The sequence below is a fragment of the Panicum virgatum genome, chromosome 3K, assembly GCF_016808335.1.
Source record: "Panicum virgatum strain AP13 chromosome 3K, P.virgatum_v5, whole genome shotgun sequence".
NCBI lineage: Eukaryota > Viridiplantae > Streptophyta > Magnoliopsida > Poales > Poaceae > Panicum > Panicum virgatum.
In genome coordinates, this window is record NC_053138.1 from 16,527,786 (window position 1) to 16,545,532 (window position 17,747).

The 17,747-nt window shown below is 45.3% G+C and overlaps 1 long non-coding RNA gene across 1 annotated transcript; it reads right to left on the bottom strand.

Moving 5' to 3' along the window:
* Nucleotides 1-15,882: 15,882 nt before the first annotated feature.
* LOC120701257 lies at nt 15,883-17,719 on the bottom strand. The gene is made up of 5 exons (XR_005686016.1): nt 17,229-17,719; nt 16,710-17,104; nt 16,352-16,589; nt 16,164-16,239; nt 15,883-16,018 (listed from the first exon to the last, which is right to left on the bottom strand). It is a non-coding gene; the product is annotated as an uncharacterized LOC120701257 (long non-coding RNA).
* Nucleotides 17,720-17,747: the final 28 nt, after the last annotated feature.

Below are 17,747 nucleotides of genomic sequence, written 5' to 3' on the forward strand. Positions count from 1 at the left end.
TTCCGCCCCCCCCCCCCCCCCCCCCCCCCCGCCGCTTATTTCTTTGACTCCTCCCAGTTTTCTCGGCGCCTCCACGCATGGCGTGGCTCGTGGCCGGGGCCTGCTGGGGATTCGTTCGGAAACCAGTAGGAGTACGCTAGGGGTGGTAATGGGCTATGGATCTAATGGTCTCTTCACAGTCCAATAAAGTCCTTAAAATTTTTAGTTCAAAAATACATATGTTTAGAACCCGGCCTTTTTAGGGTCCGATCCTTAGATTTTTTAGTTCAAAATGTTGGGCCCTTTACCACCCCTAAGTACGCCGTGACGTCCTCTCGCAGTCTTTTGCTCTAAGTTTCAGGGGCGGCGAAAAGCAAGAGTTCAGTTCGGAATGAATTTTTTTACAGGATTGCTTGCTGGGGCTTTGCAGTCGTGTTGGACTAGTATGCTGCTTGCTTCGCTTGCATGCCCTCTGGAGTTTGGATTGCGATCGGATCCCCTTGTTTGAAAAGATCCCTTGTTTGAATGCGGGCGTGCACAACCTGTGTTTTTACAGTGGCTTGCACAGTAGCTTGCATGCTATGCTGCTCCAGAATCTGCATTGTTTTCGTCTAGTTTATTATAAATGTGTAGGCTCGCCGCACGTCCGACATGGAGACACACAGCCCCGGGTTTTTATACGACGCTGTCGAGGTGTCGAGGCCCGCGCCCTCTGCGTTCGTGGTGATTGTACCCTCAAACGCGACTGTGCCCGAGTCATCCAGGCTGTGTTTAGTTCCCATGGGAAAACACTGTACGCTGAAAAAACATTGTATCACACTGTAGCACTTTTCATTTATTTGTGGTAAATATTGTCCTACCATGACCTAATTATGCTCAAAAGATTCATCTCGCAACGTACATCAAAACTATATAATTAGTTTTTTTATTTACCTACATTTAATACTTTATACATGAGTCACTTACTATATTTACTATTTCGATGTGATTTCGATGTGATGGAAAGTCTGGAAAATTTGGAGATCTAAACACACCCCCAAGCGCAGTACAGTACTGGTGGCCTGGTGCAGGCGCACGGGTACTGAACCGTACTCGTGGTACTCCGGCACGGCGTGGAGTAGAGTATTCCCCGCGTGTCTGTTGGTCCTTGCGGGCGGCTGCAGTGAACAGCAACGGCAGGCAGCTCCCTCCCGGCGGCCTCTCTTTCAGCTACGGAATGAAATAATTCAAAAGTAACCTGGAGGATGGAGGAGAGCATGGTGCACCTACAGCTACGGGCCGGCGTGACCCAAGGGAGGTGGTTCCGTTCCATGTCCCTACACGGCTAGTACGATGCTGTGGTTTTTTTAGCGGCAATATTATCGTGGGATTAGAAGATGACTGACAGGGGGTGGTCAGCTGGACCAGCCTGCAGCCTGCAGGTCGGACCGAGGCCCGCACAACCAGGGTTCACTAACCATCGGTCTCCGGTAACCGCCGGGCTCCGGTTCCGGTTTACCGGACCGGTTGCACCGGTTACCGGTAGAAACCGGTCAAATTCAAATTTAAATTCAAAAAACTCAGTTCAACCAGTTTGTACTGGTATACCGACCGGTTAGACCGGTTTACCGGCCGGTTTGACCGGTTTGAATTCAAATCCAAATTTAAAATCGCATGTGTAACCGGTATACCGGCCAGTTTGACCGGTTTACCAAGTGGGCCTTAATGGGCCGTCTCATTTTTTTCCTTTTCTTTTTTGTTTTAACTTTAAATACCCGAAAAATATGTTAAACAAACGAATTTTTGAGAAAATTTGACACCATTAGATTCGTTGCACCTTGAAGTATTTTTAGGAATTTTTTGAAATTTTTTCATTTTTTAGAATTCAAATTTAAATTTTGAATTTCGGCCTGTTTGGTACCGGCCAAACCGGACCGGTTACCGACGGTTCGGTTAAGCCTGCGCACAACGGGCGGCGCGCAGGCTTGACCGTACCAGAGAAGCTGCTGGAGCAAGGACGCACGCCTGGCACTGGCACGTGTGCCCAGCGACCGCAGGAGCTCCCCCCGCCCCCCCCCCCCCCATGCGCTGTGGCAGCTTGCTGAAACCTGCCTTCCTTTACAAGCATGGGTACTCCGGTTGAGGAATGCCTGCCATGCAGTGGCTCAGCGTCGAATGAAGATTTATAGGAGCAGAGTATCCGGGTAGCAGTTATCTGTACCGTTGATATGGGCATCGAGATTAGTGCAGGGGTAGGGTTGTGTCAGTTATACAACCCTATGGGATGGACGGATGTATGTAGAAGAGAAGGCTGTACGATCTGGCTGGTACTACGTTCCTGTACCCACGGACGTCTTACAGCCATTGATGCATTAGGTATATCCGCGGTTAGATGATTCAAAATTCGAAAGTGGTTGCTGCAAATCAGCAGGAACACCTTAACCCGAACTTCCCCCTCCCCCACGCCCCCCCCCCAAACACTAAACAGCGAAGTCGGTATCCGGAGGTTCGAGGTGCTGGCAAGAACACAAGGGGATGGAGTGCAAGGGTCCTAGTCTGTTCAAGGGGGACAGATGGAGCAAGAGCACCCAAGGCACGACGGCGTCCAACTCCCCAAATCTGCTTGGTGTGGATTGGTTGCCGGGGCAAAATGCTCCTAAAATTCCTCGTAAAGACCGGACGGAAAGCAGCAGCGCGAATGGTGCAGAGTGAGTTTCTTTCGTGCATACATTTTAATTGGTTTTGATTCTTCCACCTCTTTCGGTTCGGCTTAGTGTATCCCAGCTAGCAGAGAGCGCTGAACGCTGTGTGTTTGATAAAATGTGTTTCTTGTTTTGCGCAGTTGTTTGTTGGATCCAATGTTCTCTTGGGTGGATGAGATGTTAGAAGAATCTGCAGGCGACAAAGCTGCTGGTGATGGCTGTATTTCCGCGGTGTTTGAGGTTCTTGATTTGAACATATCTGCTGGCAGGTAAGACTTCGGTGTTGATGCTAGGTCACACTCCAAATTTAGATTACGCTCTATTGATTTGTAGTGTTTGCTAGATTTCAGAGGTGCTCTGAGAGTATGTTGATGTATTCTCTTGATAGGCGTGAAGAATGTACCAGAGGGCAGCGTAGAACATATAGTTGTACAATGGTCACGAATATAGGAGTTTCGTCGGCACCTGCAATGTTGGAAACTGGTTGTGCATATATGTTAAGGAGCTTAGGTATATAGTTGCAAATGCTAGTACGCTCTAGTGTAGACATCTTAAATATTGTTCCTAGTTATGACGGTTGCTATGCAATCTGGATAGCAGCGTAACCTGACCTGAATTCAGGGGGGAAATTATTGGTTAGTGATTTTAGAAAGCAGCGTAACCTGACCTGAATTGATTATATGTAGAACTGTGGACTGAATACGGGTGTTTGGTCGTTCCAGCGTCGTAGCACCTTTTTGCCCGCCTTATCTGGGCTTCTACATTACATTCCGTAGCTAAGATTATCCATTGATTTTCAGTTTTGCTTGCAGCAATGACGGTTTGCTCACCGACTTCAGTTCGACCTCAAAGCCCGCTCAGGTACATAGCATAAGCTTCTATTTTCTTTAGCACTTTTGGCGTGTTACTTTTGTGCATATAACTGAAGCATCCATGATTTGAACTGCTAACTAGATGTTTGAAAGGAATTCGTTCCCATGAAGTGGTTAATACAGACGTGACCAGGAGATTGGAGTTTGAGTGTGCTGGTAGTGCTGTCTGCCGAGAATTAGCAGCAGATTTTGGTGATTTAGGTGATACAGGCCTTGAGGTTTGCTTATCATCCCCTGGCAATGGGGAGAATACTGAAACGTGGGTAGAAGAACTGTCTGTCGAGAAAGCACTAACGCAGAGGTGATGTAGACACTATGTAGTTGTTTAAAAGCATTTGTTTTTTTTGTGGCTGATTGCAGAGTATGCAATTTGCGAATCTGATGAATTTTTTTTTGTTGGTTGCGTAGGATCAACAAGCATGGCATCATTGATTTGAATGTTGTCCCAGAAGACATGTCTGGAGATTGGGCTATGTATGGCAATGCAAACATCGATACAAAAGAAACAGTACAACCAGCTACAGAGAGAAATGACAAGTGGAAGAAAAGGTAATTATATTGTTACTACGGGTTACTTTTATATCTTCAGTCGTGTGTACGTATGAATTTTTTTTGCAACATCTAAGCAGGAACACAAAATCTTCTGGCCCGGATTGTTGTCCTCCAGTGCCAAACAGGCCTAGTGCTCTGCAGAGTGCTGTAATGCATTTTGCTGAGCACAAAAGTGAACAGGTTATGAATATCCAAATCGGAACAGAGTTTGATAATCTAGATGAAGGATACGATTACTACAACCTGTACTCATGGGAGATTGGTTTTGGGATACGCTGGGGGAGGAAGAGGTGGTCCGCGAAGCAAAGGGGAAAAAATATGCCCGATATGAAACCATATCAGCTAGGTCAAGAGTTATACTGCAGCTATCGTGTAAGAGCTGTTTTCATGCTAATTGTACTGGTTCATAGCTATTTTGTTGATTTGTGAAAACAGCTGTTTGAATGTTTCCAATACTTACTTTAGAATGTTTTGAACCTGTTGTTGTAGGGGAGCCCTGGAGAGAATGTCAAGATAAGTTCTACCAAGACTAACTGCAAAGCAATGGTACGGCTCCATCGAACCGATGATAATGGGTGGGTTGTGGTGGAGCATATTGCAGAGCATAACCATGCCCTATCTGAAACATATGGTGAGAAGAAACACTGCCCTTCACACCATCACCTAGACAAGTACACAAAAGACTTGATACGTATGCTTAGGGAGAACAACATTGGTATTACGAAGCTGTACACGATACTTGGGAATTTTTTTGGGTCTATGCAGAATGTCCCGGCCACAAAGAGGTGCTTGAAAACCCTTTGCCAGAAAATAAATAGAGAACAAGTAGAGGATGATATAAAGAAAACATTGGATTTAATTAGTGACCTCCGCAAATCAGATCCTGGATTCATGTTTAGTGTGGAGACCGATGAGGACGGCAGAATCAAAACTTTAATGTGGACCAATAGCCGTAGTAGGATGCAGTATGAACATTTTGGCGATGTAATTAGCTTTGATACAACATTCAAGACTAATATGTATGACATGCCCTTTGGCTTGTTTGTGGGAGTCAATAATCATTTTCAGACAGTACTGCTTGGAGGGGTACTCATGACGGATGAGAAAATTGAGAGCTTCCGATGGGTGTTCAGAGAATTTGCATCAATGATGGGTGGGAAAGAACCAAAGACGATACTAACATGTACCTTTTTGTTCCTGATTTTGAGACAACGATTATAGATATTGGTTTATGCGAACAAATAAAGCAACAGTATGTTGTTCCTATTAAGTTCAATTCAGTGATTCTAGTTTGTATATATCAGATCAATGCAGGGCAATGGAAGTGGCTATTGCAGAAGAGTGGAAGGGCACTGTCCATCGTTGGTGCAAGTGGCATGTACTGAAGCAGGTTAAAGAATGTGTAGGGCAGAAGTATACAAGCAACAAAGATTTCAGGGACAAATTCCACATGATGCTGAATGAGATGCTGACAATCGACGAGTTCGAGAATAGCCGGGTAACTCTCCTCAAGGAGTATGGGCTGGAAAACAATGTTTTTCTGAAACAAATCTATGCAACAAGAGAGAAATGGGTGAAAAGTTATTTTAAAGGTGTGTTTTGTGCTAGGATGACGAGCACACAAAGAAGTGAGAGTGCGAACCATATGCTGAAGAATATCCTTTCTCTGGCATGCACATTGCATCAGTTCTTGCAGCAATACATGAAAATGCAATACATTAGAGATGAGGAGGAGAACTATGAGGAAAGACGCAACAAGCTGGTATGTGTGTCCGGCATTGTATATTTTATAGTTAGCAATTATCAAGATTTCGTTACAGTTTTTACTATGTGATCATTGTACATGCTGAATAATGTATGTGCTCATCTATGCTTGTAGAATTCAAAGAAAATCACAGTTGGAGGGCCGCTGGTGGTCCAAGCACATAAGATCTACACAATCAAAGTATTTTCTTTGTTTGTTCAGCTGAAAGAAGAATCGGAATTCTACCGGTGCACAGCTGTTGTTGCTGGCCAGCAATATGTAGCAGAGCATTATGATCTTAACCGTGTGCAACGTTGGTGCCGAGGAAAGTATATTGTGGACGTGCTGGAAGGAGGGTTAAAATACTGTTGTGAGTGTGGTTTGTTTGAACATTTTGGATTACCGTGCAGTCACATGTTAAGGGTAAGGAGACGGTGCATTTGCTCATATTTTGTGCAAGTCGAACATGAAGGCAGCTATGATCGGCAGGGTTGACCTTCTACTTTTTTTTGCTGCAGGTAATGATCAGCAATGGAGTTGAAGCATTACCAGAAAACATGATCCTCCAGCGTTGGACCAAGCACGCACGGCACATGTTGCCGCAAGATCTTGCTCAGTACAGCAGGGATAATCCTGCCCTTCGAGCGCAGACTTACAGGCACTCGTCACTGATCCTTCGAGCTCTCCGTCTGGTGGAAATGGGAGACAGCAACGCGGCGAGTCATACAGCAGCTATGAAGATCATCGATGAAGGTATAGAAGCATTGGCTGAAGTATCAAAAGAGAAAGATGGACTGGGACTTGCTGTTAGGGATCAGCAAGCTGGAAGCAGTAATTCAGGTGATGGGCGAATTGATAATTTCCCTAGCCGTGCACCTAAAAGGAAGAATGATCGTGGAAGACCCACAAACAAGAGGCAAAAAGCAGGTCATGAAAATTTGTCCAAGCGTCCACGTTTCTGCAGCCTTTGTCGCAGTGAGATGCATACATATAAGAGTTGCCCTGACCGTGGCCCAGGAACAAAGCAGCCAAGGCGGCCTCCTACTTGTAGTGATTGTGGTGTCAGCGGGCACACGGTTGACCGGTGTATTGGGTACACTGCTGTCGTGGTGCTGCAAACCACAACCGGGTGGCGGAAGGCACCCGCCCTAGCCCAGAGGGTGTGAACTCGGGGGTTAGCTAGTCTTAGTTCGATCTCACTCAAGAACGCGATGAACACAGCTGGTTTAGAGTGGTTCGGGCCGCCGGAGCGTAATACCCTACGTCCACTGTGTGTTGTATTGCTTGCGCTCTCTAGCTGAGTCTTGAGAGAGTCTGAGGATCTGTGTTCTAGCGGGTGTGCTCTCCCTTTTATATGTCCAAGGGGAGCACGTACACTGAGCGGGGCCCCGACATGTGGACCCGGCGATGTATTATAAACTACACTTTGGCCTTCAATGCCTCAGATCCGGAGATCTTGTCGTCGGCTTCCGTGCGTAGCTTCTGACCAGGGATGGTCTTGAGCTGTCCTGTCAGAGTAGAGTCTAGCCTCTGCAGCCGCGCGTCGAGGTCATGATGAAGTGCCGAACTACTGACTCAGTCCACTGTAGCAGTGTGCACTGTTGCTCCAGTCAGTAGCTGGTCATCATGACTCGTCGCGCATGCGCACGGCGCTGAGTCTTTAATGCTTGTCTTGGTAAATGACGAGCCGCGTCGGTAATTGGCGATCCATAGTGTGGACTGACAAAAGCTGCCCCGTGCCCAGAGGCAGCAGAGCCCACCTCAACCACTCGCACTTAATGCGGGTGGGTGAGGGAGCTTCCAGCGGAAGGCTTGCGCCCGCGCCCGCGTGACACGTGGCGGCTCTGGACCCCTCCCAAGCAGCTAGCTGAGCCGAGAGCTCACGGGGGTCCGGATAGGCACGTGGAGGTCCAGGACCCATCTGCGGGAGTCCGGATGGCACGTGGAGGTCCCGGACCCACCTGCGGGGGTCCGGATGGCACGTGGAGGTCCTGGACCCACCTGCGGGGGTCCGGGTCCGCGGCCACAGGTACTGAGCATTTCCACCTCTAGGACATGTGGTGACACCGGACCCGTCCCCGAGCGGGAAGCGGGTCCGGGACCGTTGGTCCGGTGAGATGGAGTCGGACCCCAGGGGTCCGGCTGCTCAGCTCCTTAGGGCGTAGTTACGGATAACTACGCGAGTCTTGGCACAGTAGGAGTGGGTGCCCCAGTTGCAGGGTACCGACAACTGCAGAAAACGTTAGTACCCAAGATTTGTTCGTGTAGGTAGAATGATCTTGAACGTTTTGTATATGGTTCAGGGGCATCGTTTTGGTGTCTGGTGTTTTGTTGTATGATTTGAACTTCATCTTTTGGATTGGAATATATTTCCAAAATTTGAAGTGCTTACTCTCGTGGTTGGATGGTAAATTTCAGGCTGTCACGTGTTTAAAGGATTTTGTCGATCAAAAAAATAAAAGGTGCAATTGTCTTCTGTAATATTTGACATAAATTTATTTGAAGGGCAAATCTGCATGCTCCAATTATTTTTGAATCACAGATATATATATAAAACCTGCCGCGAAGAAACAAAGCGTGAACCAAAGTTATGTTACAGAGTTTGAAAACACGTTAGCCTATAACATTAACTCGACGTCCTGTGCCACGCAGACTGGAGGGAAGCGCGTAACCAATCCTCCCGGGTTGCAATTCAAAATTTTGAAAATGCGTAGGGGGATTCAAAGAGTAGGATATAAAGAGTTTGGTACATAGTGCTGGGTTCTCTTGGTACTCGGCATCCACCAAGAGGCGGGCTATTTGCCGGAGCATCGTTTGTTTCTGGAGGGGAAGATGTCGTCTGAGCATTCAGGCACTGTAGCGTCATTAGTAAGAACATTGCTTCGAGATTTGAAACAAGTACTATGCGAACCTCCAAGTAACCGAGAGTTGTGTCATGAGAACAGGGAACTGATGTCCAGATCGGAGAGGAGGCCCAACCTGGGGTTCGCCATGCCGCTGAGAACACAGGTCAAGCCTCACGGAGCTCAGGTTCAGGTGTTGTGTGCAGTGCTGATCCGGTACGACTCAAAATTCTCTCCTCTTAAACTCTTGTTCGTTTCGGTTGCAATTTTCCGACCACACCTGCATGCAGGCATCAGTGAATGCTAAAATCGGTGGCTGTATCGGATGCGATGGGCAGATGCCGCGATGGGCTCAGGAGGTACGTCCGTTTTGCTTGAGTTCACAATTCAGCAATTAATAGGAAAGATCCCAAATTAATCGCTTTTATTGCAGATACTATTGCTAGCAGTTGGAGAAGGTGTGGAGGGTACCGGCGATTCAGACAGCATGAACCCGGTAGCAAGCATCGGGGTGGATGCGGAACAAGGATCGTCACCCCGTACAACTGGGTACAAGGTTGTGGGATCAGTAAGCGTTGAGGAGAGCGACGACGCATCCAGCGTTCCTCTTAAGAAGCAGAAAACATGTTAGATCTGTTACGGAGCCTGTTTGATATTAGGTAAAATGTGCGCGCGTCTTAAGATTTTGCTAGAGGCGCAACGATCAAGATGCTTGGGTTCAGTAGTTTAGTGTTACGACTTGTCTGAATTGTCCTGAATCAGTGGAATCAGTGTAGCTTAGGGATCTCCAAGTACTGACCCTTGTTGTACGATGTACTCGTGAGCACGGTTCCATCCTCTCCTTTTTGTGTGTAAAATGATGTGTTAAGGGGCCGGAAGGGGAAATGTTAATTCTGTTTCAATATATGGTCAGCGGTAACGGATAATCAATTATAAAGAAAGATAAATGGCCGGCAGCCCAATATGTGTGGTGGTGAGTACAAGTAGAGAGAGTGCCTGGAATTAAAATAAGGGTGCGGCTGCGGGGTTAGCTGGATACAGAGAGGCACCCCACACTGAATACAGGGGGAGCTAAAGAGTGCAGCGGTTCACTATCCCGGGTGGGGGCTGCAGAGTTCGGGGCGAAGCCGATTTCTGGAGCTATCTGCATCGCGGTACATAGGTTCGATTTCGTTGCCTCAAAGTGGTTTGCAGCACAAGGATCTTGCAGCGGTAGAACAGGTACGTCTCCATAGCACACCCCCCAAAACGCCCCAAAAAAACCACCACCAAATCGCCCCCCAAATCCCTACCACCGCCATCTCCACCCATCTTATGGTCGCCCCAACTAATTGATCTGTTACATTTTCTTGGAGAACACAGATCCATCGTGGCGGGGGTAAGCTAGTGCGAGGAACGGACTATGGATGAGAGTGGTGGACGGAGGGCTGAGGAAGCAGTTCAAGGCTCCGTACAGAGGCGAGCAGTGACGAGAAGTGTCACAAGAAACAGGAATGGAGGTGGTGATGACCAATCTGTTCGTCCTGATAAAGCAAGACCGAAAAGTGCTAGGAGGCGACTGATCGACAAGTTGAACCGCAATTTCAGTGGACTTGGAGAAAATGTCTGCGCCAGTAAGTTTTCTGCGGACCTTGGTAGTAAAAACGATGCAGAAACTGACTTTTGTCCGGTTAAATTCCATGGGAGTTCATCATCTGATGCAGTGCAGGATGTTGTATGCACCTTCTGCCCTAGAAAAATTGCAATTTTAGAAAAAGTAGGTCTGGGGGGTCTGCAGTACCTAAAGCGAGGTATCCATAACAGCAGGCACCAGGTTTTTTGGCTGCTGAAAAGGATGGATATACAAAGAATGCAGCTTAAGCTAGGTGATGGTTCTAGAGTAGAAATGAATCTTGATTCTGTGGAAAGAATACTAGGGGTTCGATGTAGAGGGTCAAATATTTCAGTAAGTAGTGGGAAAGTCTCTGAATATGTTAAGCAAAGGCTGAGGGAACGTTTTGGTTTGGATGAAACTAAGGAGGTACCAGATCTTTCTGACCTAAGGAAAGTGTTGCACAGAAAATTTATTAATGAGCTATCTGAGTATGACGAGGAAACATTTATGATATCAATAGCTGCATATGTCTGTGCGTATATGTTTGGCCCGGCGATGCGTACAGCTATGGTCCCCAAAGATATTTGGGATTTCATCTCAAATCCTGTTAAACTCTTGAAATGCAACTGGGGTGGATATGTCCTGTCAACTTTGCAGTCATGTGCAAGAACAGTACAGCTAAATGTATTGAATAATCCTAGTTCTATCAAACTTGGGGGTAGCTGGCTCTACTTAGAGGTACATGCCTGCTCACAGTTTTTTTTAAATAACTGGAGTATTTGTTTTTCAATTTGTTTGATTAAGTTACCTTGATGTGGTGAACCTGCAGTTGCTTTACTTGGACAGCATTGACCTATTTGAAAACAACATTCCGTTGGACAACGACCAAGGATCAGATGGTACGATCCACAATTGCTTAACGACTTCACAAATCATTACGAGAAATGTAAAGGGCAGAAGGCAAAGGAGGCATATTTGACCCGGAAGGTAGTACTTCTGGTTTGTTGTTGCGTTTAATCCGCAATTGTATATGAAATCTGTAGATTACATTAGTAATTAGCCTAACGTCTGTGCTGGTTATTTTAACTGTAGAGGCGTGGTGCTGGCAAAGAAGACATAATCGATGATCCCACATGTGACACGGGCGGTGAAAATTCAGATGTCCCTGCTAATACCACACAGCGGACTGGAGAAACACCTGAATGTAGAGAACAAACACAGGACCACATACCTTCAAATAGACTAGCGGTATGATATTTGTTCACTTTCCCTCCGTCAAATAAAGAGGAAACTTTTTTATATTGCATAGTTTTGAAAGAAGAACGTTAATTACTTTTTTGCACAGAATCTTGTCAGTAGTGTGAAGAAGGGCATTGATGAAGTGAGGTCTCAGGTAGACCGTGCTGAGAGGACAGCTCATGCTGAGAACAAAAGGAGATTTGCCGAACATGAGCAGAGAATCAAGGAACTTTTTGGGGACGTGCAAACAGTTATTGCCGGCCTCTCAGAGACTGTTCAATGCATTACCTTATACGGGAGTGCAAACGTGGAGGGCTCTAGTGGCAGTAGAGGAACAAAAGGTAGGGCATAGAAGGCAATTAGGGGTTTATGTTTTTGATATTAGTTAGCTTACATGGGGTCTGCTTGTTTTAATTCCATAGGTGTGAAACCGGAACACTGCACGGGGCCTTCGAATGCGAAAAAAGGAAGGAGTTGCCGGACTGAGGAAGCATGAGATAACAAATCTCAGATGCGGGACGAAAAAATAGAAGATATTCCTGCAACAGTGATATATGGTGGCAACGGTGCATCCTATAGTTCCTTGTTTGTTGACTTTAAAATCAGGACTGAGAACATTTGTTCAGAATGGCATTTATTCACATCTTTTTATAAAAAGAAATGAGAATTAGAGCTCTTAGCAAGCTTAGTGTTTAGGCTAAAATGTTGGCAGTTGTCTCAGGAGAGCGCACGGATGGTCCAAAGTTCGATGCGACACCTACTGAACGAAAATGTACACCGGCGTCTATTATATTTGTACAGTTGCACTCCAATAAAACTAACTCTATAATTAATATCTACATGGTGCTGCTGATTGAACCAGGTTCAGTCGATGGAATGTCTGGGTGGGACAAAGGATCACTGCCAGGCGCCTCTGCAGATGCAGGTAGCTGTCTTTTTCCTATCTCTTTGGATGCTAAGGTTAATACTTCCTCCATCCTCCAGGATTAAGCTTAATAATGTAATCAACAAAATATTCCCTAAAGATGAGCAGGAACAGGTCCCAATATATGATAGAACACCGCCCAAGAACGGTGCGTTTGATTTGCTTCCGAATCCGGACATTTATAAAATTTTTTGGTTACATGTGACCTGACAATTTCTGTTAACCGAGCAGCAGGTAAGGGAAACAAAACTAGTGCATATGTGGATACGTCAAAAACAAATGACGCATTACAAGGAAACAAACGGGGGAGTCAAAGGGCCAGTAAGTTAATTATCATTATCCAACATGTTTATTGTACCCATGTGAAGAATTGTTTAGAGTTCAATTAGTACTGCATATTTGTAGAGAGGACGGGCATGCAGGAACTAGATGAAGATCGTATTTTGAAGAAAAGAAAGCAGAGTAGTTCAGATTCGGTGTCACCTACGAAGAGCCGATTAGTAACAAAGAAAACTTCAAGGAAGATCCGCACCGTTGCAACTGTTCAGCCTGTACAGGAAGACAGTATTGGCACAAGTAGGAATGCTATTATACCGGTTGAAACAATTCGCATTACACCGATAAAGAGGCATGTGGCCAAAAGGGAAGTGCCACCATCCCCATTTGATCTGAACCTGGTACCTGCGTCCAAGGGCATCACTATAATTGAGAAGAAATACAGGAACTTCGTCGAAGACTATTCTGATAATCTGGAAAAGTAATACTTAAACATTGTTTGTTTAACATCATTTCAGAATACCTGATGCATGTGATTAACAGAGGTTACTTGGAATGCTTTTTTTACAGATATTGGTTTGATCATGATGAACCATGGCCAATTAAACTGTCAGGACAAGAGCTTCTAAATGCATTCTCAGAGGGGGGCCAGGTGCAGACGGAGGTGTTTGATGCAATTATTAGGTTACTTCAAGTAGAAGACACGATAATGTATAGCGAAGCTGGGTGTGAGCACCAGCAATGGCGGCACCTTCTTCCTCCTTGCTTTGGGGTAAGCGCCATGAACCATTATATCAACATTTCGTTGAGACTTAGTTGGTGCTGTTAAGAAGAGAAGGAAATAACGTTCTTCCGGAGCTAAAAATCTGCAGGATCTTGTGTTGCCATACGGGACTCAACTAGGCAGCGATAGAATTAAAGAATTATTCATTGGCCGTCATCTTAGAAGTAATGTGGAGCATTGCAGAATGGTATGAGAAATGTAAAAAATACCAAAATGTGTCTTACCTGAGTTTTCACTGGTAACATTGGGTCTGACCGAAATCATGAATCACAAATACAGGTAATGGTGCCCTCCAATCTGACCGGTCACTGGACTTTGTATGCATGGGACATGGAACTAAAGCGTATACATGTGCTAGATCCAGTTTTGTGCAAAGAAACAAGATCGAGACAAGCTTCAGTGCACTCACACATTGTTGCCACGTTCCATGAGAGGCTGTTTGATTGCATGATTGAGTTCTTGTCCGGGATGGAAGACGATAGAAGCATGTTCAAAGTTGCATTCTACAACCAAACCCACGAAACAGCAACAAAGTAAGTTGAAAGTTGGGACGTTTTCGTATTTCTTACTTTCATCCTTAAGAACTAAAACAGTATTGCATTTTAATTTAAATTTGGCAGGCATGATTCTGCATTCTATGTGGCGCACTATATGAAGTGGTTTGACGGGGGCAGAATTACTTTCGCGGTTGATCAGGTGCAACATGGTACTCGGTTAACCTTTCAGAAGCAATAACCTACCATGGGAATATATAACCCCTTTTTTTCCCTTGTCCAGCGAAAGGTCAGGAATTTGAGGATGACGATTTGGTATAATTTGGTCCAAATGGAGAGCAACAATGGGTGGAAGCCGGAGTACCTTACCTCTTGTCAATGATCTAATTCACTGTTAGGACTGCTTGAGAATGTTGGCCTCGTTAGGCCATGGCTAGTTAAAAACAGCCCTGTATGCATTGTGGAAATAGTCAAAAATATGTAATGCCTACAACTACTATTCCGGCCCGAGTGGCCTATGCTTCTTTATGCGTATGTGCTCTGGTTTGCAAGCTTGCATTGGGTTTTATACTATTTGAACTGCAGCACGTGAAGTTAGCTGGACAGGTCTCATTGGCCACATGAAACAAAATGGCACGATAGATCCTGTTCGAGAAGATAAGAGAGAAGAACAAAGTACACCCCCGTGAACATAGTGGCCTTGGGCACACCCGTGATGTGTGTTCACGCCTTTATAGACAACAGCATCCATAGATGGAGACAGATGACCCACTTGAGGCCCTAACCCCCCCTCCCCACTCCCCCCTCCTCACATAGATTCGCAGCTAGGTTTCCATTCCGTCAGGAGCAAGGTGCAGGACCCAGGGGGAGCCTGGTTCAGGATCCCGGGGGAAATTTTTGAGTCAAAGGTAAATCCAGAAGCTAACCCAATGTGATTGTGCATGAAAGCATGTGATTTAATGGGTTATTGTTGTTGTTCACCTTGAGCAGAACTGTTAGCTACTGTGCATGTATTCTTATCTTCCCCTTGGGAAACCTTGTCTTGCATTGGTTGGTTGTTAAACAGGAGCAAGCATGGCGTGGTATGTGGTGTTCAGGGGAAGGAAGGCAGGCGTTTACGAGGACTGGCAGACGTGCCACGACCAAGTGAGTGGGTACAAGAACAACTGTTACCGTAGCTACTCAACACGGGATGAAGCTGTGGCAGCGTACCTTGCATACTTTGGCAAGGGAGAACCATCTACCTCACGAGCACTTGGGGAAGCAGATATGTATGCTCTGCCCCCAGCCGCAGCTGAACTAGGGCGTGAGGGGCTTGGAGAAAAGGTTTCCGGTGCACCGAGGGAAGCAGCACCTGCTCCATATGATAATTTGCTGGTTGTGTTTATCATGGTAGCAATCTTCCTAGTTTTGTGTAGCTATGTCATGAAGTAGTGTACCTGTCCTTGTGCATGCAACCATGTTCCTTGAGGTTGCTTCCGTGTGTGAGCGTCGAGTAGGATTATGCGAATGTATTTGAATAAGTCTGAGTACTAAAACCATTGTGCTTTGAATCTGTTAGGATAAATCGTACAAGGAAATAAATGAAACATTAAGCGATTTAAAATATAGATGCCATATCAGCAGTTCGACAATACTAAAAACATTGGTTTGAGGCACGCACATCATCTAACTTTTGAACAGACATCATGTTTGGAAACACATAGAACTAAGTGAACCGTCCATCAGTGAACAGGTTAGAACAGAAACCGAACGGCCAACTACAAAAGATTTAAAGGGCACCGACGCATTCCTAAGACTTCAGATGTACCTAATGCTAGGGCGGAAGCACTATATACACAGGCGTTCGTGCGACAGCCTACTTGTCGGGACCGGGGGGGAGTAATCACAGAAAACAAGCCAAAATGACTCTCTTTCTTAGGGTTGCAATTCATCCTTGCTTGACTTGGAGAACATAAATTGGCAAAGATGCTAGATTCCCTTCGGAAGATAGGATATCAAACATTATAGAATGACGAATTTCTGACATCGAAGCCTGCAAACCAGAACAAATACATTAGGAAAGGGATGAAAAGGCAGTGGAGAATGCATTGAAACAAAACCCAGAGGCACGGCCAGCAAAGAAGAACCAGTACAAAAAGATTAAGAAAAATGATGAACAGGGACTGGAGCATACAAACCTTGTTCGACGGGGCATCCAACTCGACTCCATTGTAATACCTAGCATAGTACAGCATCACAATAGCAGAGTCATACCTGGGCAGAAAAAGGAAGATATAAAATTGTGAATGGATAAGAAAGATAACAAGAAATCAAGAATGTAATAGTATGCTTAATGCATTATATCAGAGAGAAATTTAGTTCGTACTGATTAAGATCGAACAGAGGAAGTGTCGGATATAGTAGTTTCCAACAGTCGATCGATTTCAATGTCCAACCATCGAAGAAATAAGACAAACAATTAGCGAGCGAGGAATGGACAAGCTTGTGAATCTCCCTGTGAACAGAAATCCGCACAGAAGTATATGCAGGATCAAGGACATGGACCTCTGAACCATGCATGTCGAACATATAAGCACACCATGCACTCTCAACAATAACAGGCACTACAAACTAGACAGCAAAAGTGCATCAGAACTTATGGCAAACCTGGATACAAAATGTAGAAATCAGCTATGAAGTGAAAACGCGATGTTTCCGGAGCAAAGAACAAAGATAACACGTACCATGCGGCAGCTCTGGATACAATAGTCTAGGCCAACAAATTGGTTTAAAACTGGAAGGATCTTTTTAGGATTGTATCCAGCAAGGGAGTTCATCTTGTAAAAAATTATGATAGCGAAAACGTAATTAGGCGCAATGGAAACATACAGATACGGTTAAGGTTGGTGCATAAATATTCTGCTGAAATTATTCATGAATTACCGCAAAATCCGATTCCAATAAATGTCGTCACCGTACAGGGTACCCACAAGATTCGGCAGTACCGTCTAGCTAAGAGAAACGGCGAATTGCGGCATCTACAATATCCGAGTCAGCAGCCTTGCCATCTACGAATGTGTTCAAGATCTCTGAGCCGGTAAGAACAAGGAACCTAGGAAGTGGATGAACCACCCATTCTCTGCATAATGAAATATGGAAAATGGGACATTCAAGAAAAAACAAAAAAACAGGTATGTAACAAAACAAATGACAACTGGGACTATTCAGTACATTTTATATATGACACATGGGGGCCAACATACCTTCGAATAACATGGTCAACAAGTTCTTTACAGCAATCTATCAGGTGGCCCAGAAATTTCAAGTCGTGAATAGGATGACGATGCACTAATGACCATGAAATACAATGAGGAGGCTCGACCAATGCATGCACTTTGTCAAAAGGCTCGGTAATCCATTGCCCATACAGCACCTTACCAGCAGGGTCAATTCCCTCCTCTATGACATGCACAATGTCAAGGATAATACATTGCGCAAGCTGTCTGGTTGCATCGGTTGGTGACATGTCAGCAAGACCTAAAGATGGCAGTGTTGAGGCAGCACTTGCAAATCCTTTCTGCTCAGGCGAAAGCATTGGTTGTATTGCAAAAATTAGCTCCTTTGGAGTTTCTTGACCAACAGCTGCTGGAGAAGTATTGACACCTAGATCAAAGGATGGAGGCTCAACGCCACTTCCTGAAATCAAATGGAAAACAACAGGGGTAAAGCAAAAAACCAGTAGGTCTGATTGGCCAATTAAGCACATCATTAGCAGGAACCAT